Below are 23,115 nucleotides of genomic sequence, written 5' to 3'. Positions count from 1 at the left end.
TGGTTGCCATGTGCCCTTCCAGCTGAGAAAGAAACCCTGACTGTGTTTGCCATGTGCCTTCTCACTAGAGAGACAAACCCTGAACTTCATCGGCCTTGAACCGAGGTGTCTTTCCCTGGATGCCTTTGATTGGATATTTCTATAGACTTGTTTTAATTGGGACATTTTCTCAGCCTTAGAACTGTAAACTAGCAATGTATTAAATTACCCCTTTTTAAAAGCCATTTCATTTCTGGTATATTGCATTCTGGCAGGTAGCAAACTAGAACAGAAGCCAATCCCATCCTCCCACAGAAGCCAGGATTCCTTTCACCCTCTGTTATCACAAAGCCCAACTCCCACAGTCTTTTCCCAAGTGCAAGGTCCATATGACCTTGCATGATGCAGTGTCCTGCTCCCCAGGCTGTGAGTATACATGACTAACAGACTGCTGCCCATCTCAAGTGTCCAGTGTTATGTATCATGGGTTTGGCCATCCCAATAACCCTGGGATGGGGACCCATCTCTTACCAGCCAGGTGAGTAGGAGGTGAATAACACAACTGGCATCATGAGCAAAATGGTCAAGCAACCACCAAGGATACCTGGTCAGGTCTAACAATCTCCTCTTTGCTAAATAACTGATTCCTTCATATGGGGAAGCTTGCCTGGAATGTATGGGCCAACTATTGGACAGTTGGGGATAAATTTTTTTTTGTCTCCAGATAATACTCACTGGGGTCTAACTGATCCTAAGATCAAGTGTGTTTCCTAGAGGAAGTATTGTTGTTAAATTTAACTAAGATACCCTTGTGAGAAAAATGTGAGGTGGGTGGGCCACAGTGGCTCAGCAGGCAGAGTTCTCGCCTGCCATGCTGGAGTCATGGGTTGAATTCCTAGTGCCTGCCCATGCAAAAAAATAAATAAATAAAATAAAAAAAGAGATGTAAGTACAGTTTGTCTGAAAACTCTCCTGGAGGATGAAGATATACTCTGAACTGTTGGCTCCTAGAAGACTTCCAGTTTAAAAGATGTTCACCCAAGGAAAGGGTTTTTTCCATACAACTCTTTTTTTCTTTTCATTAATTCAAGTTTAATCAGAAGATCAATAGCCTGATGCCCTACTACCAGTACATGGTCCTCATCAGCTAGCCTGCCTCACAGCACAGCTCGAACCATTCACACTAGGGAAAGAAAGGCTGGTCTCTCCACAATCCCTGCAGGAAAGGCCTGTCCTGTCTCATACCATGTCTCAGCTGAGGTTAAGGCCTTGTGTTTTAAGTATGAAGAAAGTAGAAAGGGGTTTTGTTATAATGCTGCCCACTGCAACCTAGCACTAAAATGGTACAGCACTCACTTTTGCTTGGAGAAATATTCTTTGCTCTTCTGGATGTCAGGTTTGATAGTATTGTAGCCGGGCACACTTCTCCATGCTTATCTGTGAACTGGAAGGCCTGGACTAGTCTCAGAGTCTCCTCCACAGAGTGACCAATAGGGAGGTCATTTACAGATTTGCCAAAGGATCCCTTCATCATCAATGATGAAGAGGTCCCTGAATGAGATGCCTTCATCTGCCTTTAAGACCCCATAATCCTAAGCAGTGGTGTGCTTCGGGTCAGATACCAAGAGAATAGGTCCCAGCCTTCCTTGTTTCTTAGATGTATTGACCCATGCCAGATGACAGAAGTGAGAATCAACATAAGCACCAATCACTTGACAGTTGAGTTTCTTAAATTTCTTGTGCCCTATCACTGAAAGCAGTGATCTCTGTGGGGTATGCAAAGGTAAAAGTCAAGAGGAGAAAAGAAAAACACATTTCCCTTTATAGTTAGAGAGGCTGATATCTTTGAACTGACCATCTGGCATGACAGCTGTGGCTTTGAAGTTGGGGACAGGGTACCCAGTTTTGACAGTTCCCAAAGGCATCTTGCTATCAGCAACTACCCGACAAAAGTTACGGAGAACCTCCAAGAAGAAGTCTTCCATACGACTCTTAATAAGCTCACACATATGTACTCATGAACAATTTTCTGTCTGATTTCCTTAACCAGTAGCCCTTACTAAATCTCTTAACTCTGCCAAGCTGTATGCCAAATGCACACACCCTTAAGATAAGCCTTAAAAATGTAAGTATACCATGAGATCTTTGGCCAGTGGCCCCACTCCAATGTGGAATCAATCCTCCTGCGAACCACCAAAAGAGAGTCTCAAGAAATAGTCTGATTTAAAAAGTAATAACCATCATTTCCTGAGCTTCTTTCCAAGCAGGTGGTAACAAAAGAAAGAACATGTGCAACTCAGAAAAAGCAAAGGTAACCCAGTTTTGTGGTTTTAGCAGTATAACATAGCAAAGAAATCTTCTGTTTATGGTGACTCAGCAATGTTTTTGAAAGAGGGAAGTTGCATGTAACTACTCTAGAGACCTTTTTAGATCATTATGCTTGGACAAATAAACATACAATAATGCAGGGTGGAGCATAGGAGAAATATCCTTCTGGGAATGTTTTGAACAGGAGCCTCTCTGGACCACTTTAATATTTTAAAAAACATAACCTTGTGCTGTGTAGAACACCACTTGAGCCACAAGGAGGGCACACAGTAAAAATTGTCCACATCTGTCCTCGACAAAGGAGCTGTTGGCCAAAAAGGGAGGCAGAGCATGGGTTCCACACACGTTAACACATGGCAGTGGCACATAATGGGCATGTAGCAGCAGCACACATTTTCCTCAGAGGACCCTGTGTTCATTTCAATCTGTGGAGTCCATGTCCAACTCTTCACAGATCCCCGGGAACTACTGAACCTGACCAGAAAAACCTGATGTTCAGACTGTGGCTAATTTCACAATAGTCCCTGAAGAGATGACAGTTATTTGCACATTTGTCTCCTGATGTTGACATTTAAATATCACCATGGATCATGTCCTCCTCTTCATTCCAAACCAAGCTTTAGATGTTACATAAATTCTTACCATCTCCTGGGATTGATTTGAAATATTTTTGAGTTCTTACACTGTCTACCAAATGGTATCAAAGTTGAAACTCCCTTTGTTCTTAACCTTTGGGGCCCTTCTTACATTATGAATACATTTATATTATTTCAATTTCCAAAACTGGATGCCTATGCTAATTAGAAAACATATGAAGTGAAATACTTTATTCAAAATAAAATCAAACTCACCGTAAACTATTTCTCTGATTACTTGCATTGCATTTAAATGTTGAATTAGTTTTGGACACCAAACAGAAATCTCTCGGTATTTGCTATGGGGACTGTTTACAAAAACCAAGTTCATAGAGCAGGCAGAGAAAACAAGAGCTTTAATATTTTTCCTTTATTCTTCAGAAATCTGTCCAAAATGGAAGCACTGCATTTCCAAAATATTTAAAAGAGAGTTGGTGCCAGTATCTCAAAAGTGAAGAACTTGCTTAGGTTAAGATGAAGCAGGAAATAGGAAATTCAGAACTCAAAGATTCAATTTCCCATCAGAAGAATAAAGAAGTAAGAAAAAAGGAGGCAAATAGAATCCTGACATGCCCTATTATTTTCAGGGAACATTGTTCTAATTTCTTCTTTGCTGATTAAATCTTCTAATCTCTCTCCCAAGAACATATAAAAGTTCAGGCCAGACATATTCAAATAAGAAATCACAAGAAACATTAGAAAATATCTTTAGGCAAATGAAAATGAGAACACAACATATCAATACTCATGGGATAGAGCAAAGATAGTCTCAGAGGGAAATGTATAGCTCTAAACGCTTACATTGAAAAAGAAGAAAAATCATAAATCGGAGACCTAACATCAAAGATAGCAGATTGAAAAAACTAGAAAAACCTAAAACCAAAAGGAGCAGAAGGAAGGAAATAACAAAGATTAGAGTCATGATAAATGACACAGAGCAATGGACAAATTCCTAGAAACAGGCAAACTACCTACACTGGCTCTTCCTTTTCATCTATAACTGAAAAAGGCAGAGAATTGGGGTAATTGAAAAAGGCAGAGAATCAGGGTAAGGGAGAACTATACAAAATTTTACTTAATTGGATGACTTTTTATCAAACGCATGGGAAATCATTGAGTGGTGATGAGTTAAAAAATGCACTGAGAAAAATTTGCTTGCAATGAATAAAGGAGTAGTTTGTTTTATCACAAAACAGGTTTCTTGTGTACTGTGAGTATATCACTGAGACTTTAAAGATCTAGTGCTCATTTGCCTTCTTACAAAAGAAGTGGGAAGGGGAAGTAAGTTAGATTTCCCCACTTCTTTTGAATTCAGATGCATCTTTTTCTTAGAAAAATAACTAGCATCTCTCTGAACTAATATTACTTGAAGCAAAGGTTTAGGAGACATCATCCTAACACTTCTATAGATTAAAGCTTTAAATCTGGCATTTGAGGTTCTAGCCAGAGCAATTAGACAAGAAAAAGAAATACAAGGCATCAAAATTGGAAAGGAAGAGGTAAAACTATCACTGTTTGCAGACGATATGAGACTATACGTCAAAAACCGGGAAAAATCCACAACAAAACTACTAGAGCTAATAAATGAGTACAGCAAAGTAGCAGGCTACAAGATCAACATTCAAAAATCGGTAGTGTTTCTATACACTAGCAATGAACAAGCTGAGGGGGAATCAAGAAACGAATTCCATTTACAATTGCAGCTAAAAGAATAAAATACTTAGGAATAAATTTAACTAAAGAGACAAAAGACCTATACAAAGAAAACTACAAAAAACTGTTAAGAGAAATCACAGAAGACCTAAATAGATGGAAGGGCATACCGTGTTCATGGATTGGAAGACTAAATATAGTTAAGATGTCAATTCTACCTAAATTGATTTACAGATTCAATGCAATACCAATCAAAATCCCAACAACTTATTTTTTGGAAATAGAAAAACCAATAAGCAAATTTATCTGGAAGGGCAGGGTGCCCCGAATTGCTAAAAGTATCTTGAGGAAAAAAACGAAGCTGGAGGTCTCACGCTGCCAGACTTTAAGGCACATTATGAAGTCACAGTGGTCAAAACAGCATGGTATTGGCATAAAGATAGATATATCGACCAAGGGAATCGAACAGAGTGCTCAAATATAGACCCTCTCATCTATGGACATTTGATCTTTGATAAGGCAGTCAAGCCAATTCACCTGGGACAGAACAGTCTTCAATAAATGGTGCCTAGAGAACTGGATATCCATATGCAAAAGAATGAAAGGGGACCCGTATCTCACACCCTATACAAAAGCTAACTCAAAATGGATCAAAGATCTAAACATTAGGTCTAAGACCATAAAACAGTTAGAGGAAAATGTAGGGAGATATCTTATGAATCTTACAATTGGAGGCGGTTTTATGGACCTTAAACCTAAAGCAAGAGCACTGAAGAAATAAATAAATAAATAAATGGGAGCTCCTCAAAATTAAACACTTTTGTGCATCAAAGAACTTCATCAAGAAAGTAGAAAGACAGCCTACACAATGGGAGACAATATTTGGAAACGACATATCAGATAAAGGTCTAGTATCCAGAATTTATAAAGAGATGGTTCAACTCAACAACAAAAAGACAGCCAATCCAATTACAAAATGGGAGAAAGACTTGAACAGACACCTCTCAGAAGAAGAAATACAAATGGCCAAAAGGCACATGAAGAGATGCTCAATGTCCCAGGCCATTACAGAAATGCAAATCAAAACCACAATGAGATATCATCTCACACCCACCAGAATGGCCATTATCAACAAAACAAAAAATGACAAGTGCTGGAGAGGATGCGGAGAAAGAGGCACACTTATCCACTGTTGGTGGGAATGTCAAATGGTACAACCACTGTGGAAGGCAGTTTGGCGGTTCCTCAAAAAACTGAATATAGAATTGCCATACGACCCAACAATACCATTGCTAGGTATCTACTCAAAGGACTTAAGGGCAAAGACACAAACGGACATTTGCACACCAATGTTTATAGCAGCATTATTTACAATTGCAAAGAGATGGAAACAGCCAAAATGTCCATCAACAGACAAGTGGCTAAACAAACTGTGGTATATACATACAATGGAATATTATGCAGCTTTAAGACAGAATAAACTTATGAAGCATGTAATAACATGGATGGACCTAGAGAACATTATGCTGAGTGAGACTAGCCAAAAACTAAAGGACAAATAGTGTATGGTCCCACTGATGTGAACCGACATTGGAGAATAAACTTGGAATATGTCATTGGTAACAGAGACCATCAGGAGTTAGAAACAGGGTAAGATAATGGGTAATTGGAGCTGAAGGGATACAGACTGTGCAACAGGACTAGATACAAAAACTCAAAAATGGACAGCACAATACTACCTAATTGCAATGTAATTATGTTAAAACACTGAATGAAGCTGCATCTGAGCTATAGTTTTTTTTTTGTTTGTTTGTTCTTTTTTTTATATATTTTTTGTATTTTGTATTTTTATTTTTTCTCTATATTATCATTTTATTTCTTTTTCTCTTGTCTTGCTATTTCTTTTTCTAAATCAATGCAAATGTACTAAGAAATGATGATCATACATCTATGTGATGATATTAAGAATTACTGATTGCATATGTAGAATGGAATGATTTCTAAATGTTGAGTTAGTTAATTTTTTTTTAATTAATAAAAAAAAATCTGGCATTTGTTCCTTTTTATGATTAGGCTGTTTTGAGTCATGGGTGCAATTTAATAAAGTTAGAGAATGAAATGCTTTTACTCCATATCAGCTAAAATATACACAGAGCACACATCTTTGCTCTACACATGTCCCCAAGTGAATACAATCCCACTACCTCTGTGTAGTAGAAAGGACCTGATTTAGGGGTGATAAAGTCCCAGGCATGAGCCCTGGGGCCATCTCTGGAACTTTAGAACTAGCTGTAAGGCTCCAGGCTCTCCATTTTTCTTTGGTTTAGTATAGGAATTAAGATGAGTGCCGGCATCCTTCAAGCTCTAACAATGTACATTTACAATACAAAGGAGGGAAATTTTCAATTCCATGCAAGTGTTTCCTCATGTGAATATCCCCTGTGGCCCAAGTGTCCCTAAGAACAAGCATGTTTCCTGGAGACGACTTGGTGTTAGAGTTAACTGAGATGCCACTGGGAGAAAAATGAGCTGTAGGAGGAGGCTGTCAAGTACCCCTTTGGAGGATCAAGATATACTCTGAATTGGAGGCTCTAAGAAGACTTTCAGTTTAAAATATTTGTTGAAGGTAATGATAATACAAGTAAATATTTTTGCTCAAGGAAGAGTTTGCTCTATATAAACTCAGCATGCTTACACATATGTACTCACAAACGAACAGTTTTCCATCTGCTCTCCTTAATCAGTAGCCTTTACTGAAGCTCTACCGCTGTCCAGCTGGGGGTGGGGGATGGGGGGTGGAGGTGACAGAGGAGAGTGGATATTTAGTAGTTAGTGTCTGGCAATTATGTAATATCAATCTGTAGACTCTGTCTCAGTTCCTCATGACATAGTCACCGTAATGTTTGCTTCTTCCAGGACTGTCTATTATTTTCCTTTCCCTTTTCTGGTTTCCATGCACAATGCAAACACCCAAATGATAAACCCTAAAAACACATGGGTTCATGAGTTTCTGTGGCCCCTCTCCTAGAAGGGATTAGGCATCCTAGAATCAGGTTACCAGCCTCAGGAACATTGTGAAAGCTTCAAGAAAAATTTATTTTAAAAATAATAACCCACCTTCGTTGAGCTTCTTTCCCACCAGTGGTAACAAAACAGACAGCCTGTGCAATTCAAAGGAAGTACAAGCCATTTGTGGTTTTCCTGTTTAACATGGAATAGAATTTCTCTATTTACCATGACTCAGCAATGTCTCTCAAAGTGGGAGGTTGGACTTATAGGCATGCCTTATCACAAGGCAGAGCAGAGGAGAACTATCCACTGGGAATGTTTTGAATGGGAGCCTCTCTGGGCCATTTGATATTTTTATAAACTCTTGTGCTGTGTAGAACACCACCTGTGCTATAAGGACATCCAGCAGGAACTGTCCGCTGTCCTTGAGAAAGGGGTTGAAGCTGAAGGGAGAGGCAACCTGGTGGCGGCAGGGCACAGGCTCCTCAACCCCGGCACCCAGCAGTGATATATTGTGGGCATGTGTCAGCAACACACATTGTCCTCAGAGCACCCTCTTTTCATTTCCCAACAATCCGCTGAGTCTGTGTCTATCTTTCCATAGAACCCAGGACCTACTGAACCTGACCAGGGAAAACCTGGTGCTCCCACAGCTGCTAATCACATGGTAGTTCCTGAAGAGGTGATGGCTATTTGCAGATTTGTCTCCATATGTTTTCATTTAAACACCTGAGAACTGGCGAGCCTGCCCTCCTCTTCATCCCAACCCAATCTTCAGATGTTACCTAGATAATCACTTCTTGCTTAACCCTGCATCAAATAGTCACAAGTAGTGATATAAAATATTTTTCATTTCTTACACTTTCAACAAAACAGTATTAAAGTTCAAACCACTAATTGTCCTAACATTTTTGGGCCCTCCTTACATTATGAATAAAATTATATTAATTCACTTTCCAAAAGGAAACTATGCCACTTACAATACATACTGAGGAAAGTATGTGACTAGAAATGAAATCAAACTCACAAAAAAATATTTTACTGAATACTTGCCTTGTTTTTCAAGGTGGTTTTGTGCTTTACACCAAACAGGTGCATTTTGCTTAGGGAATTTTTAGAAAAATCAAGATAATAGTAGAGACAAAAGAAAAAAAATTTAATGTTTTCCCTTCTTCAGAAATCACTTCAAAATGATAACACTGCATGTCCAAAATATGAAAAAGAGATAATATACTAGTATCTCACAAATGAAGCATTTGCTCAGATAGTGAGTTGTATTAGTTAGTGTTCTCTGGAGAAACAGAATCAACAGGAAGTATTTGTAAATATAAAATTTATAAAGTGTCTCACATAACTGTGGGAACGTAGAGTCCAAAATCTGTAGGACAGGCTGTGAAGCTGATGATTCCGATGGAGGGGCTAGATGAACTCTGCAGGAGAGGCTTGCCAGCTGAAGCAGGAAGAGAACCTGTCTCATCTGAATCCTCCTTAAAAGGCTTCCAGTGATTAGATTAAGTATCATTCATTAAAGAAGACACTCTCCTTGGCTGACTACAAATGGAATCAGCTATGGATGCAGCTAATATGATCATGATCTAATTCTATGAAATGTCCTCATTACAACAGACAGGCCAGCACTTGCCCAACCAGACAAACAGGTACCACCACTTGGCCAAGTTGACACATGAACCTGACCATGACATGAGTCAAGAAAAATGAGAAGTTTGGAACCCCAGTGTAAAAAAACAAAATAGAGTTACTATGGCTAAAAGATTTAAAATGGAGTTTTGACTTCATTCTGGAGATCACCCTTAGCCAAATGCCAGTGGGATAGCACAACCTGCCAGGGTATATAAAGCCTAAAGCAACAATGGTTAGATGAGGGCCTCACCACTGGCTTATTCACTATCTTCAGGGTGGGGCCCAGGTTTCTCTATTATTCTGTGTGTCTGAAAAATTCTACACATCTTCTGGACAATTGCATACTAGAAGTAATGAATGTATTAAGAAATATTAGTTAAGGATTAATATTTACAAACAAGTATTAATGTAAGTTATATACATGCTCAAGTCACAATTGTCACTCATTCCTTCATATACCAAAATTCATATAACATATAACTATGTGTCTTCATTCTAAATGGCTGAGGTACATCAGTCAACAAAAGAACTATCGCTGTCTCTGTTCTTAAAATGTGGACTCTGAGGCACAGAGCTTCTGGGACCATGTCTAGTGGGTCTCAACCTATAAAGGGTACTCACAACATGACTCATTCAGGTGTTCTGCTTGGCACAGACCCAGAAGAGTCCTACCCCTCTTGCCTATTACAGGCTCCCCATGAATATCTTCACAATTTTCCAACTGAAACTGGAAAAGGGGGACATAATTAGAGAGAGACTATATAGATAACCATAAGCCAACAGGAAGGAGATGCTCTTCCATTGCATGCATATACTAGATTTTGTTATTACTTTCATTGCTAATGGACAATAGGATTATTTTCTCTTTTCAGCTAATATGAATAAGGGTGCTATGATTATTAGTGTACAAGTCTGGCAAACACAAGCTTTCATTTCTCTTGGGTGAACACCTAGGCATGGAATTTCTGTGTCATGTTTTAGTTTTTGTTTAGCTTGTTAAGAAAACATTCACCATTTTCCAATATGATTGTACCATTTTACATTCCCACTAACCATGTATGATGGTTCTCCTCCCTGTCCCTAGGCCAGACAGACCAACCTTCTCCAGGTTTTTGTTTGTTTTCTAGCTTTGTTGTTTGTGCCCATTTGGTGCTTCCATTTGTGAACTTCTCCATCACCAAGGCTGGAAAAAATAGGAAGCAAAAAGTAATCCCAGGGAACTCACTACCTGGTGGGTTCTTGAACCCTGAGGTCTAGGCCCAAGAGAGTTCACTTGCTTTTCTCTACTATTCAGAATCTTCTATGCATTTAATTGTAGTAAGGATAGTGAAATTGCACTCCCCATTTTTCGACACCAACAGCCAGGGTAGTGGTTAACAGCATGACTGGCTCTGGAGCCACATAATTTAGCTTCTCATCCTGGCTGTCCACTTCCTACCTGTGTCATTCATCCTCAGTAATCTGATTTGTAAAGGGTGGATATCGTAATGATTAAATAAGCATATGCATGTAAGGACCTTGAGCAGTTCTCTGCAAATGATAAGCACACAAGGTTCTCATCACTGCTACTGTCTGAATCCAAAACCAGTGTTCTTAACTACAACACTCTTCTGCCCCTCCAGCAATGGCAATCTTCTGAGTTATCAACATTTCCAGGCCTGGAGTTGAGGACCGTCTACCTAATAGCTACTCACTGGGGACTGACTATACATGACTATGCTGACAACTTTACAATTCACATTCTACACAAGAAATAATGTAAGTAACATCAGTTTTAAGTTCCTGTTTACTTCTGCATCCTCAGTACCTAACTTATTGCTTGTGGGAATTCAGAAAATATTTGATGGATAAACTAATACAATCATGTCATATACCTCCCAGTTATATAGACAGGTAATGCATGGTATTCCTAAAATTATAGACTATTAGAGTTAAAAGAGAGCTAAAGATACAGCAAGAATTATCATCACAATTGACTTTTTTCTTTCTTTTCTTGTGAACAATAACATATATACAAAGATAACAACAAATTTCAAAGCACAGCACCACAATTAGTTGTGAAACGTATTTCAGAGATTGACGTGGGTTACAATACCACAATTCTAGGTTTTTACTTCTAGTTGCTCTAACATACTGGGGACTAAAAGAGATATCAATTTAATGATTCAGCATTCATATTCATTAGTTAAATCCTGTCTTCTCTGTATAACTCCACCATCACCTTTCAACTTTCCATTGCTCTCTTTAGGGGTGTTAGTACCAACTTTTTCATGTTGGAAGGGTCTGTCACTAATACGGGTAGGGAGATGGAACTATCACATGTTCTGGAGAGACTGGGCCCTCTAGGTTTCAGGACTTATCTGGTCCAGGGACCCTTCTGGAGGTTGTTGGTTTCTGGAAAGTTACTCTAGTGCATGGAACCCTTATGGAATCTTATATATTGCCCTAGGTGTTCTTTTGGTTTGGCTGGAATGGTCCTGGTTGGGGTTTGGCAAGTTATGATAGGTAGCATGTTTAACTGAAGCTTGCATGAAAGCAACCTCCAGAGTAGCCTCTCAACTCTATTTGAATTCTCTCTGCCACTGATACTTTAATAGTTGCAGTGCTTTTCCCTCTTTTGGTCAGGATGGAATCATTCTTACAGTATACATCAAGAATTCAAACACTTTAAAATAATGTTGGTGCAAAATTTATATTTTGGGTAGCACATTATCTAATTTAACTTGCATGGTCAGTTTATTTGAATACCATAATTACATGGAATCTTGAATGGTACACGAGATTTTCTTGGTTTATACAGATTAGGGTGATGTCCTGACATATCCCAAAGTAATTTGGGCAGACAATAAACAAATATTTGCAAAGTCCCCTTGGGGAACTGAGAAGAAAAGAGAAAATAGTCAACTTCCCCATCTGGGGAATACCTGATATTCTTGCAAGCAGTGGGGACAACAAATTCAATAGGCTAAGCCCTCAATCTTGGGGCACACCCCTATGAAGCTTATTCCTGCAAAAGATAAGTTAAGCCTATTGGTAATTATGCCTAAGAGTCACCCCCAGAGGACCTCTTTTGTTGCTCAGATGTGACCTCTCTCTCCAAGCCATCTTGGCAGGTGAACTCACTGCCTGTCCCCTATGTGGTACATGACTTCCAGGGATATAAATCTCTCTGGGAAAGTGGGACCTGACTCCCAGGGATGAGCCAGGACCTGGCATCATGTGAATGAGAAAGCCTTCTTGACTAAAAGGGGGAAGAGGGAAATGAAATGAAATAAAAACTCAGTGGCTGAGAGATTTAAAACAGAGTTGAGAGGTTATCCTGGAGGTTATTCTTAAGCATTATATAGATACCATTTTTTAGTTTTTGGTGTATTGGAGTGGCTAGAGGGAAGTACCTGAAACTGTTGAACTGTGTACCAGTAGCCTTGATTCTTGAAGAGAACTGTAAAACTATATCGCTTTTACAACGTGATTGTGTGATTGTGAAAACCTTGTGTCTCATGCTGTTTTTATCCAGGTATGGATGGATGAGTAAAAAAAAAAAAAAGGATAAAAATAAATAAATAATACAAATAAGAGTGAAAATTGGGTATATTGAAATACTATTGGTCAATGACAGGGGGGCAAGGGGTATGGGATAATCAGCTCTTTTTTGTTTCTTTTTATTTCTTGTTCTGGAGTAATGCAAATGCTCAAAAGTGATCATGGTGAAGAATACACAACTATGTAATGATATTGTGAGCCATTGATTGTATAATATGGTTGGACTGTATGTGTGTGGAGATATATCAATAAAAATATTTTTAATAAAAGACAATATGGTTTATAAACATTTGAACATATGAAGTATTTATATAGTAGGGGAAAAAAAGAAATGCATAATCTCCTTGTATTAAAAATGATGCATAAAATAGGTTGATAGCATCCATTCGTGAGGTGTATTATGTCAATTTCTTTTAAGTCTCTACTGGAAATATGAAGATTAGAGTTTGTCTGTCAGTCTTTTCTAATTTGAAGACCTACAACTTCCAAACTCATTCTCTCCCTTCAGAAATAAAATGTGACAATAATAAAATAATAACAGACTGATGGTGTGAAGCTCATTTATCCATTAATTGGTGGTTAGTATAATAACTTTTCAATAAAAGTCTAAATTCTAGTCTTAGGGAGGACTTTAACATCCATCCAACAGAAGCACTTGGAAGCACCACTTTCCCAATTGAGCCTTGGTCTGCAGAGCTAACCGGGATGCTGAGTCATCCTGCACTAGCCACTATTTCCAGAAGACTATGTAGAAGAAATAAATGACCATCAAGTTTTATTTAAATTGGAAATATATCTTCAATATATTTATATTTGATATGTCAACAAGAAACTAAAGTAAGATGGATATTTTAGCATCCAAAACCTTCCTAAACAAAGGCAAAGTATTTATTAAGCATCTACTAGACATTATGTGAGGACAATGGAAAAGACTAGGGTAAAGATATCAAACAAATCTCAACCTCATAAAAGATTACAATTTAGGTGGGAGACCAACTAAATAAGTAGGATTAGGACAAACAAACAAAAGATAATGTCAATAATAGCTAATACTTTGGAAGTTCATTATGAACCACACATATTAACTCACAACATGCCATTAAATTGAAACTGCAATTATTGCCCTTTAACAGATGGCAACACTGAGTCAGAGAGGCTAGGCACCTTTCTCTAAGGTATCTAAGAAGTACCTGGATTCAGTATCTTTTGTTTGTTTTGAGGTTTTTAAAATAGAAACTGACTTTTCATTGGGAGAAGGGGCCAAGATGGCAGCTCAGTGAGGTGTGGGATTTAGTTTGTCCTCCAGAACAGCTACTAAATAGCCAGGAACAGTACAGAACAACTTCCAGGGCCACATCAGTGACCAGACACACAGTGTACCCCAGCCTGGATAACTGGACCGGCTGCAAGCCAACCCAGAACTATGAGTTCCCCAAGCTGTGGAGATCGCACCCCTTCCCAACAGGCTACTTCCCAGAGGGAAAAGGAAAGAAATTTTACCAGCAACAGGGGCTGAGCACAACCAAGATCCAATTGTGGAATTAATTAACAAATTCTGACTACTAAAAATAGGCCCCCAACTCAGCTACACCCTGAGTAAGAGCTGAGGTTGCTGGGTTTTGCCCAGTGCAGAAGGGGCAGGGCTGGCAGAAAAAGAAAAAAGAAAAAAAAAACAGAGGTTTTTATTTGATCAGATAGCAGATATACTTGAAGGGGTCTGGGCCCTGAAGGAAAGGAGGGGGCACATAGAACCTGGAGATACACAAAGCAACATACCAACTTAAGCTCTTGATTGACAAACCCAAGGAATGAGGGTCCTACTCTGAAAAGGATTTTTCTTTCTCATTTTTCTGAGTGTCAAGAAGCCTTGACACTCTTCAGATACAGCTGCAGGGCTTCTCAGGCTCCAACTGTCCCAGCCATAGGCAGAATTAAGCTTGTTTAAGTGTTTGCCTGGTGCCTGTGCCTTCCCCAGAAGAGGGGTGGGGCCTAACTCAGGTGAAATCCCTCCCTCAAGGAATTCAGACCCCAGGGTCTGAGAAAATGAAGCAATTAAAGCCAACCTACAACCTCTTCTCTGTCTCAACCAAGCCCCAAGCAGGGAGAGTGTGCTGAAGTTAAAGGTACCACATCACCTTATACTGCTGGGACCCATAGGCAGAAAAGCACTACATACTGGTCAGCATAGGAAAAATAAAGAGTCCAGAGGCTTCATAGGAAAGCCTTTCAAACTGCTGGGTCTCATCCTCAGGGAAAACTGACACAGGTGACTCTTTCCTCCTGAAAGAAGGCCAGTTTTGTCTCGGAAAATCTGGCAGGGGGTCGATATTACTTAAATAAACCCTCTTAAGAGGGGAGGGAAGGTACCATACAGGCAGGGCAAGAAACAAAAAAACAAGAACTGAAAAATTCTGATCTTTTAAACAAAACCTAAGCTAGAGGTCTAAAATAAGCTGAACTGAATGTCAAAGAACAGATAGACAACAAAGTCATCCAGCAAGAAAATCCTAGGTAAAAAAAGTGAAAACCATCTCCAGAATAAACTAATTAAGGAAATTAAATGCCTAGATACCAACAAAAAAATAACAAACCATACTAGGAAAATTGAAGATATGGTTGAGTCAAAGAAACAAACCAACAATTCAAATGAGATACAGGAGTTGAAATAATTAATTCAGAATGTTTGAACAGACATGGAAAACCTAATCAAAAATCAAATCAATGAATTGAAGGAGGATAAAAAGAAGACAAGGAAAGAACAAAAAGAAGAAATTGAAAGTCTGAAAAAACAAATCACAGAACTTATGAGAATGAAAGGCACAGTACAAGAGATGAAAAAAACAATGGAAACCTACAATGTTAGATTTCAAGAGGCAGGAGATAGGATTAGTGAACTGGAGGGTGGGACATCTTTAATCTGACAAGTGAAAGATAATGTAGGGAAAAGAATGGAAAAAGGTGAGCAGGGGCTCAGGGAATTGAATGGCAACATGAAGTGTACAAATATACATGTTCTGGGTGTCCCAGAGGAGAAGAGAAGGAAAAGGTAGGAGAAAAACTAACAGAAGATTATCACTGAAAATTTCCCAACTCTCTTGAAAGACTTAAAATTACAGATCCAAGAAGGGCAGCATACCCCAAAAAGAATAGATCCAAATAGACGTACTCCAAGTCACTTACTAATATCAGAATGTAAATGTCAAAGAGAAAGAGAGAATCTTGAAAGTAGCAAGAGAAAATCAATCCATCACATACAAGGGAAGCCCAATAAGACTATGCATAGATTTCTCAGCAGAAACCATGAAGGCAAGAAGACAGTGGGATGATATATTTAGGTTACTAAAAGAGAAAAACTGCCAACCAGGAATTCTGTATCCAGCAAAATTGTCCTTCGAAAATGAGGGGAAAATTAAAACATTTTCAGACAAAAATCACTGAGAGAATTTGTGACCAAGAGACCGGCTCTGCAAGAAACACTGAAGGGAGCACTAGAGACAGATAGGAAAAGACAGGAGAGAGAGGCATGGAGAAGAGTGTAGAAATGAAGATTATGAGTGAAGGTAAAAAGAAGAAAAATTAGATATGACATATAAAATCCAAAAGGCAAAATGGTAGAAGAAAGCACTGTTAATACAGTAATAACACCAAATGTTAATTGATTAAACTCCCCAATCAAAAAGCACAAGATTGGCAGAATGGATTAAAAAACAGGACCCATCTACATGCTGTCTACAGGAAATGCATCTTAGACACAAGGATGAACATAGGTTGAAAATGAAATGTTGGGAAAAGATGTTTCATGCAAAGAACAATCAGAAAAGAGCAGGAGTAGCTGCACTAATATCCAACAAATTAAACTTCGTGTAAAACAATTCAAAGAGTCAAAGAGGGACACTATGCAGTAATAAAAGGAACAATTCAATAAGAAGACATAACAATCATAAATATTTATGCCCTGAGCCAGAATGCTCCAAAATACATGAGACAAACACTGAAAAGAGAAATAGACACATCTACCACAATAGTTAGAGACTTCAGTTCCCCACTCTCATCAATGGACAGAACATCTAGACAGAGGATCAATAAAGAAACAGAGAATTTGAATAATACAATAAATGAGCTGGACTTAACAGACATTTATAGAACATTACACCCCACATCAACAGGATACACATTTTTCTCAAATGCTCATAGATCATTCTCAAGGATAGACCATATGCTGGGTAACAAAGCACGTCTCAACAAATTTGAAAAGATTGAAATCATACAAAACACTTTCTCAAATCATAAAGGAATGAAGTTGGAAATCAATAATAGGCAGAATACCAGAAAATTCACAAATATGTGGAGGCTCAAAAACACACTCTTAAACAACCAGTAGGTCAAGGAAGAAATTACAAGAGAAATCAGTAAATATCTCAAGGCAAATGAAAATGAAAACACAACAAATCAGAATTTATGGGATGCAGCAAAGGCAGTGCTAAGAAGGAAATTTATTGCCCTAAATGCCTATATCAAAAAAGAAGAAAGAGCAAAAATTGAGGAATTAACTGTCCATTTGGAAGAACTAGAGAAAGAACAGCAAACTAACCCCAAAGCAAGCAAAAGTAAAGAAGTAATGAAGATTAGAACAGAAGTAAATGAAATTGAGAACATGAAAACAATTGAAAAAATCAGCAAAAGGAAGTTGGTTCTATGGAAAGTCAATACGATTGATGGACCCTTAGTAAGGTTGACAAAAAGAAGAAGAGAGAGGATGCAAAGAAATAAAATCAGAAATGGAAGGGGAGACATAATCACTGACCCCGTAGAAATAAAGGAGGTAATGAAAGGATACTATGAACAATTTTAGGCTAATAAACTAGATGATTTAGATGAAATGGACAACTTTCTAGAAACTTCAATTGTGAATTCTACCAAACATTCAAGAAAGAATTAGTATCAATCCTGCTCAAACTCTTCAAAAAAAGAGGAGGAAAGTCTACCAAACTCATTCTATGAAGCCAACATCACCCTCATACCAAAGCCAGATAAAGACATTATAAGAAAAGAAAACTACAGCCCAATCTCTCTAATGAATATAGATACAAAAATCCTCAAAAAAATTCTTGTAAATCGAATCCAGCAGCACATTAAAAGAATTATACATCATAACCAAGTAGGTCTCATCCCAGGTATGCAAAGATGGTTCAACATTAGAAAATCAATTAATTTAATACACCATATCAACAAATCAAAGCAGTAAAACCACATGATCATCTCGATTGATGCAGAAAAGACATTTGACAAAATTCAACATCCTTTCTTGTTGAAAACTTCTCAAAAGATAGAGGTAGAAGGGAACTTCCTCAACATGATAAAGGGAATATATGAAAAACCCACAGCTAACATCATCCTTAGTGGGTTAATCTGAAAACTTTCCCCCTAAGATCAGGAGCAAGACAAGGTTGTCCACTATCACCACTGTTATTCAACATTGTGTTGGAAGTTCTAGACAGAGCAATTACACAAGAAAAAGAAATACAAGGTATCAAAATTGGAAAAGAAGAAGTAAAACTCTCACTGTTTGCAGATGATATGATACTATATGTCGAAAACCATGCAGAATCCACAGAAAAACTACTAGAGCTAAGAAATGAGTACAGCAAAGTAGCAGGTTACAAGATCAACACTCAAAAATCTATAATGTTTCTATACACTAATAATGAACAATCTGAAGGAGAAATCAAGAAAAAAATTCCATTACAATTGTAACCAAAGAATAAAATATTTAAGAATAAATTCAACTAAAGATACAAAAAACCTATACAAAGAAAACCACAAAAAGTTGTCAAAAGAAATTAGAGGACCTAAATAAAGGAAGGTCATACTGTGTTCATGGATTTGAAGACAGTTAAGATGTCAATTCTACCTAAATTGATTTACAGATTCAATGCAATACCAATTAAAATCCCAAAAACTTACTTTTCAAAAATAGAAAAACCCATAACCAAATTTATCTGGAAAGGCAGGGTGCCCCGAATAGCTAAAAATTCCTGAGAAAGAAAAATGAAGTCAGAGGTCTTAAGCTACCTGACATTAAGGCATATTATGAAGCTACAGTGGACAAAACAGCATGGTACTAGCATAAAGATAGATATGCTCACCAGTGGAATCAAATAGAGTGTTCAGATATAGACCCTCTGATGTATGGACAATTGATCTTTGATAAGGCAGTGAAACCAACTTACCTGGAACAGAACAGTCTCTTCAATAAATGGTGCCTAGAGAACTGGATATTCACAAGCAAAAGAATGAAAGAGCATCCATATTTCAAACTATATACAAAAATTAACTCAAAATGGATCAAATACCTAAACATTAGATCTAAGACCGTAAAACTTTTGGAAGAAAATGTAGGGAAATATCTTATAAATCTTATAATAAGAGGCAATTTCCTAGACCTTACACCCAAAGCACGAACATTGACGAAATAAATAAATAAATGGGAACTCCTCAAAATTAAACACTTTTGTGCATCAAAGAACTTCATCAAGAAAATAAAAAGACAGCCTACACAATTGGAGGAAATATTTGGAAACAATGTATCAGATAAAGGTCTAGTATCCATAATATATAAAGAGATTGTTGAACTCAACAACAAAAAGACAGAGAACCCAATTGCAAATGGGCAAAAGACATGAACAGACATTTCTCAGAAGAAGAAATACAAATGGTCAAAAGGCACATGAAAAGATCCTCAGCTGCCCTGGCTATTAGGGAAATGCAAATCAAAACCATAATGAGATATCATCTCATACCCACTAGAACGGCCACTATCAATAAAATAGAAAATGACAAGCGCTGGAGAGGATGTGGAGAAAGTGGAACATTTTCCACTGTTGGTGGGAATGTCAAATGGTACAACCACCGTGGAAGGCAGTTTGGCAGTTTCTCAGGAAGTCAAGTATAGAATTGCCTTATGATCTGGCAACACCATTGCTAGGTATCTACTCAGGGGACATGAGGGCAAGGACACAAATGAACATTTGCACACCAATGTTTATAGCAACATTATTTACAATTGCCAAGAGATGGAAACAGCCAAAAGGTCCATCAACAGAAGAGTAGCTAAACAAGCTGTGGTATATACATACGATGGAATATTATGCAGCTGTAAGACAGAATAAAGTTATGATGTATGCAACAATATGAATGGACCTTAAGGACATTATACTGAGTGAGATTAGCCAGAAACAAAAATGTATGGTCTCACTGATATGAACTAACATTAATGTATGAACTTGGAGAATTTCAGTTAAGAACAGAGACCATCAGTAGATAGAAATAGGGTAGATATTGGGTAATTGGAGCTGAAAGGATACAGATTGTGCAACAGGACTTACTGTAAAAATTTAGAAATGGATAGTACAATACTACTATCCACAAATGGATAGCACAAAACTAAATGTTAGAACACTGAATGAAGCTGAATGTGAGAATGATAGAGGGAGGAGGCCTGAGGCCATAAATGAAACCAGAATTAAAGATAGACAATAAAAACGGAGATGGTATAATCCACGAATGCCTAGAGTGTATAATGACAGTGACTAAATGTACAAATTTAAAAATGTTTTTGCGTGAGGAAGAACAAAGGGATATCAATACTGCAGGGTATTGAAAATAGATGGTAATTCATATTTTAAAACTTTAACTTATGTGTCAGACTAAAGCAAAAAATGTATATTTGGTACAAAATTTATATTTTGACTTGTGCATTTCTTAATATAACTTCTGTGGACAGCTTAATTGAACACCATAAGTACATGGAACATTGAGTAGGGCATGAGATTTTGTAGGTTTGTCCAGAGTGATGCCCTGATAAATCCCAGAGTGATTTGAACAGTGAATTAAAAAAAAAAAAAAGTATTTGCAAAGTTCCCTTGGGGGAATGGCAAGAAAGGGGAAAAATTCAATTTCCCTAAGTGGAGAGTTCCTGATATTCTCACAAGCAGTGGGGACAACCAAAGCAATAGGCTGAGCCCTCAGTCTTGGGGTTTGTTCATAAGAAATTTATCCCCACAAAGGATAGCCTAAGCTACTTAAAATTAGGCCTAAGAGTCACCCCCAGAGAACCTCTTTTGTTGCTCAGTGTGGCCTCTCTCTCAGCTAACATGACAAGCAAACTCACTGCCCTCCCCGTCTCTATGTGTGGATATGACTCCTAGGGATGTGGACCTTCCTGGCAATGTGAGACAGAAATCCTAGAATGAGCTGGAACTCAGGATCAAGGGATTGTGAAAACCTTCTAGACCAAAATAGGAAAGAGTGAAATGAGACAAAATAAAGTGTCATGGCTGAGAGATTCCAAACAGAGTCGAGAGGTTGTCCAGGTTATTCTTATGCATTATATAGAGATCACCTTTTTAGTTAAGGTGTAATGGAGAGGGTGGAGGGAACTGCTTGAAAATGTGGAGCTGTGTTCCAGTAGCCATGTTTCTTGAAGATGATTGTATAATGATATAGCTTTCGCAATGTGACTGTAAGATTGTGAAAACCTTGTGTCTGATGCTCCTTTTATCTACCTTATCAACAAATGAGTAAAATATATGGATTAAAAATAAACAAATAATAGGAGGAACAAATGTTAAAATAAATTTAGTAGATTGAAATGCTGGTGATCAGTGAGGGGGAGGAATAGGGGGTATGGTATGTATGAAGTTTTTCCTTTTTTCTTTTTATTTCTTTTTCTGAATTGATGCAAGTGTTCTAAGAAATGATCATGATGATGAATATACAACTGTGTGATGATAATGTGAGTTATTATTTATTTATCAAGAATGGAATGATCACATGGTAAGAATGTTTGTGTTTATGTGTTGTTATGTTTAAAAAAATAAAGAAATTAAAAAAAATAAAAGTCATGTGAGTCTATTCAGATAGTGTTCCCTGTCATCTCTAGTTGATGACATGACATCATCATTGGTCCATGCACAGCCTTTTTTTCAATTATTATTTATTTTAAAAATATATGTATAATATATAATACAAAATTGTGACTTAGAGTTAGTGTTTAACTCAAGAGTTGGATTTGTAATTTAAGATCCAAGTTTACACCTCTATTTTCTGGAGCTAGAGCTTAAAGCCAAGTTTCCTGAATTCTCGGTTGGGATTCCTTACTGCTCCTCCTGGCTCTCCTTGTCTATTTTCTTCATTCATATTCCTCTCTACTTTCAACCCCCTCACTCTTCCTGCTGACTCTCCAGAGGTAAAGAGGAGAAACAGAGGTAGATGGTCTTGAAAGGCCAGTGACGTGACCAGAGAGGGGTGATCAGTTAATAAATGAGTGCTTCCGCAATATTTATTTACTACTTAATGATATTTTCCCCAAAGGCACTCAGGATTAGAAGGAACTGAATAGGTGATGCTTACCTACAACATCCTCTCAAAGAGACCATGAAAGTGTGCTGGGATCCCCTCGTGGCAGAAGGAGCACTTCCTCTGAGGGCAATTTATTTACAGGGTCCTTCTTAATGGTTATCCTAAATCTCTTTCCCTGTAGCTGTCCTTTCTTTCTCTTAGTTTGAATGTACCAGACTGAAAAGAATGACTCTGATCCTATATTTCCAGAGAGTGCTTCAGAGACCACTAGCATCAGAATCTCGGGTTGTTCCAGTAAAAATGCAGATTTAGGGTCTCTGTCACAAACTTATTAACAGCCTCTATGAAGGTGAGACCTAGGAAAATGTATGTTATTAAGCACTTCCAGGAAATTGGCATAATCCAACTAGTGGTTTTAGTGAACCACTAGTCTAATCAGTTGCTAACATGCAATCCATTAAGATATTTGAATATAATTCTTCCAGTAGTTTCTTCTAACAAATCAAAACATCTCATTTCATGTGACTGTGTGATTGTGAAAACCTTGTGTCTGATGCTCCTTTTATCTACCTTGTCAACAGATGAGTAGAACATATGGAATAAAAATAAATAATAGGGGGAACAAATGTTAAAATAAATTTAGTTTGAAATGCTAGTGATCAATGAAAGCGAGAGGTAAGGGGTATGGTATGTATAATCTTTTTTTTTTTTTTGTCTGTTTTTGTTCTATTTCTTTTTCTGTTGTCTTTTTGTTCCTTTTTCTGAATTGATGCAAATGTTCTAAGAAATGATGAATATGCAAGTAAGTGATGATATTGTGAATTACTGATTATACATGTAGAACGGAATGATCACATGTTAATGTTTTAGTTCATTTGTTAAATTTTTTTAATTAATAAATAAATTTTTTAATATCTCATTTCAGATAATCTCTATACAAAATTTTAATTCTTCATTATCCTGGTTT

The 23,115-nt window shown here is 37.6% G+C and overlaps 1 long non-coding RNA gene and 1 pseudogene across 1 annotated transcript in view; one reads left to right on the top strand and one right to left on the bottom strand.

Annotated features, from left to right (window-relative positions):
- LOC143691277 (uncharacterized) overlaps positions 1-23,115 on the top strand; it is a 152,634-nt gene that overhangs the window by 96,231 nt on the left and 33,288 nt on the right. Inside the window, exon 5 of the long non-coding RNA XR_013179436.1 lies at positions 10,868-11,003. This is a non-coding gene — a long non-coding RNA (uncharacterized LOC143691277). The remainder of the gene's footprint in view (positions 1-10,867; positions 11,004-23,115) is intronic.
- LOC143689701 (peroxiredoxin-1 pseudogene) lies at positions 1,332-1,904 on the bottom strand (annotated as a pseudogene).

The sequence above is a fragment of the Tamandua tetradactyla genome, chromosome 7, assembly GCF_023851605.1.
Source record: "Tamandua tetradactyla isolate mTamTet1 chromosome 7, mTamTet1.pri, whole genome shotgun sequence".
NCBI lineage: Eukaryota > Metazoa > Chordata > Mammalia > Pilosa > Myrmecophagidae > Tamandua > Tamandua tetradactyla.
This window is presented reverse-complemented; position numbering and strand designations above follow the sequence as displayed.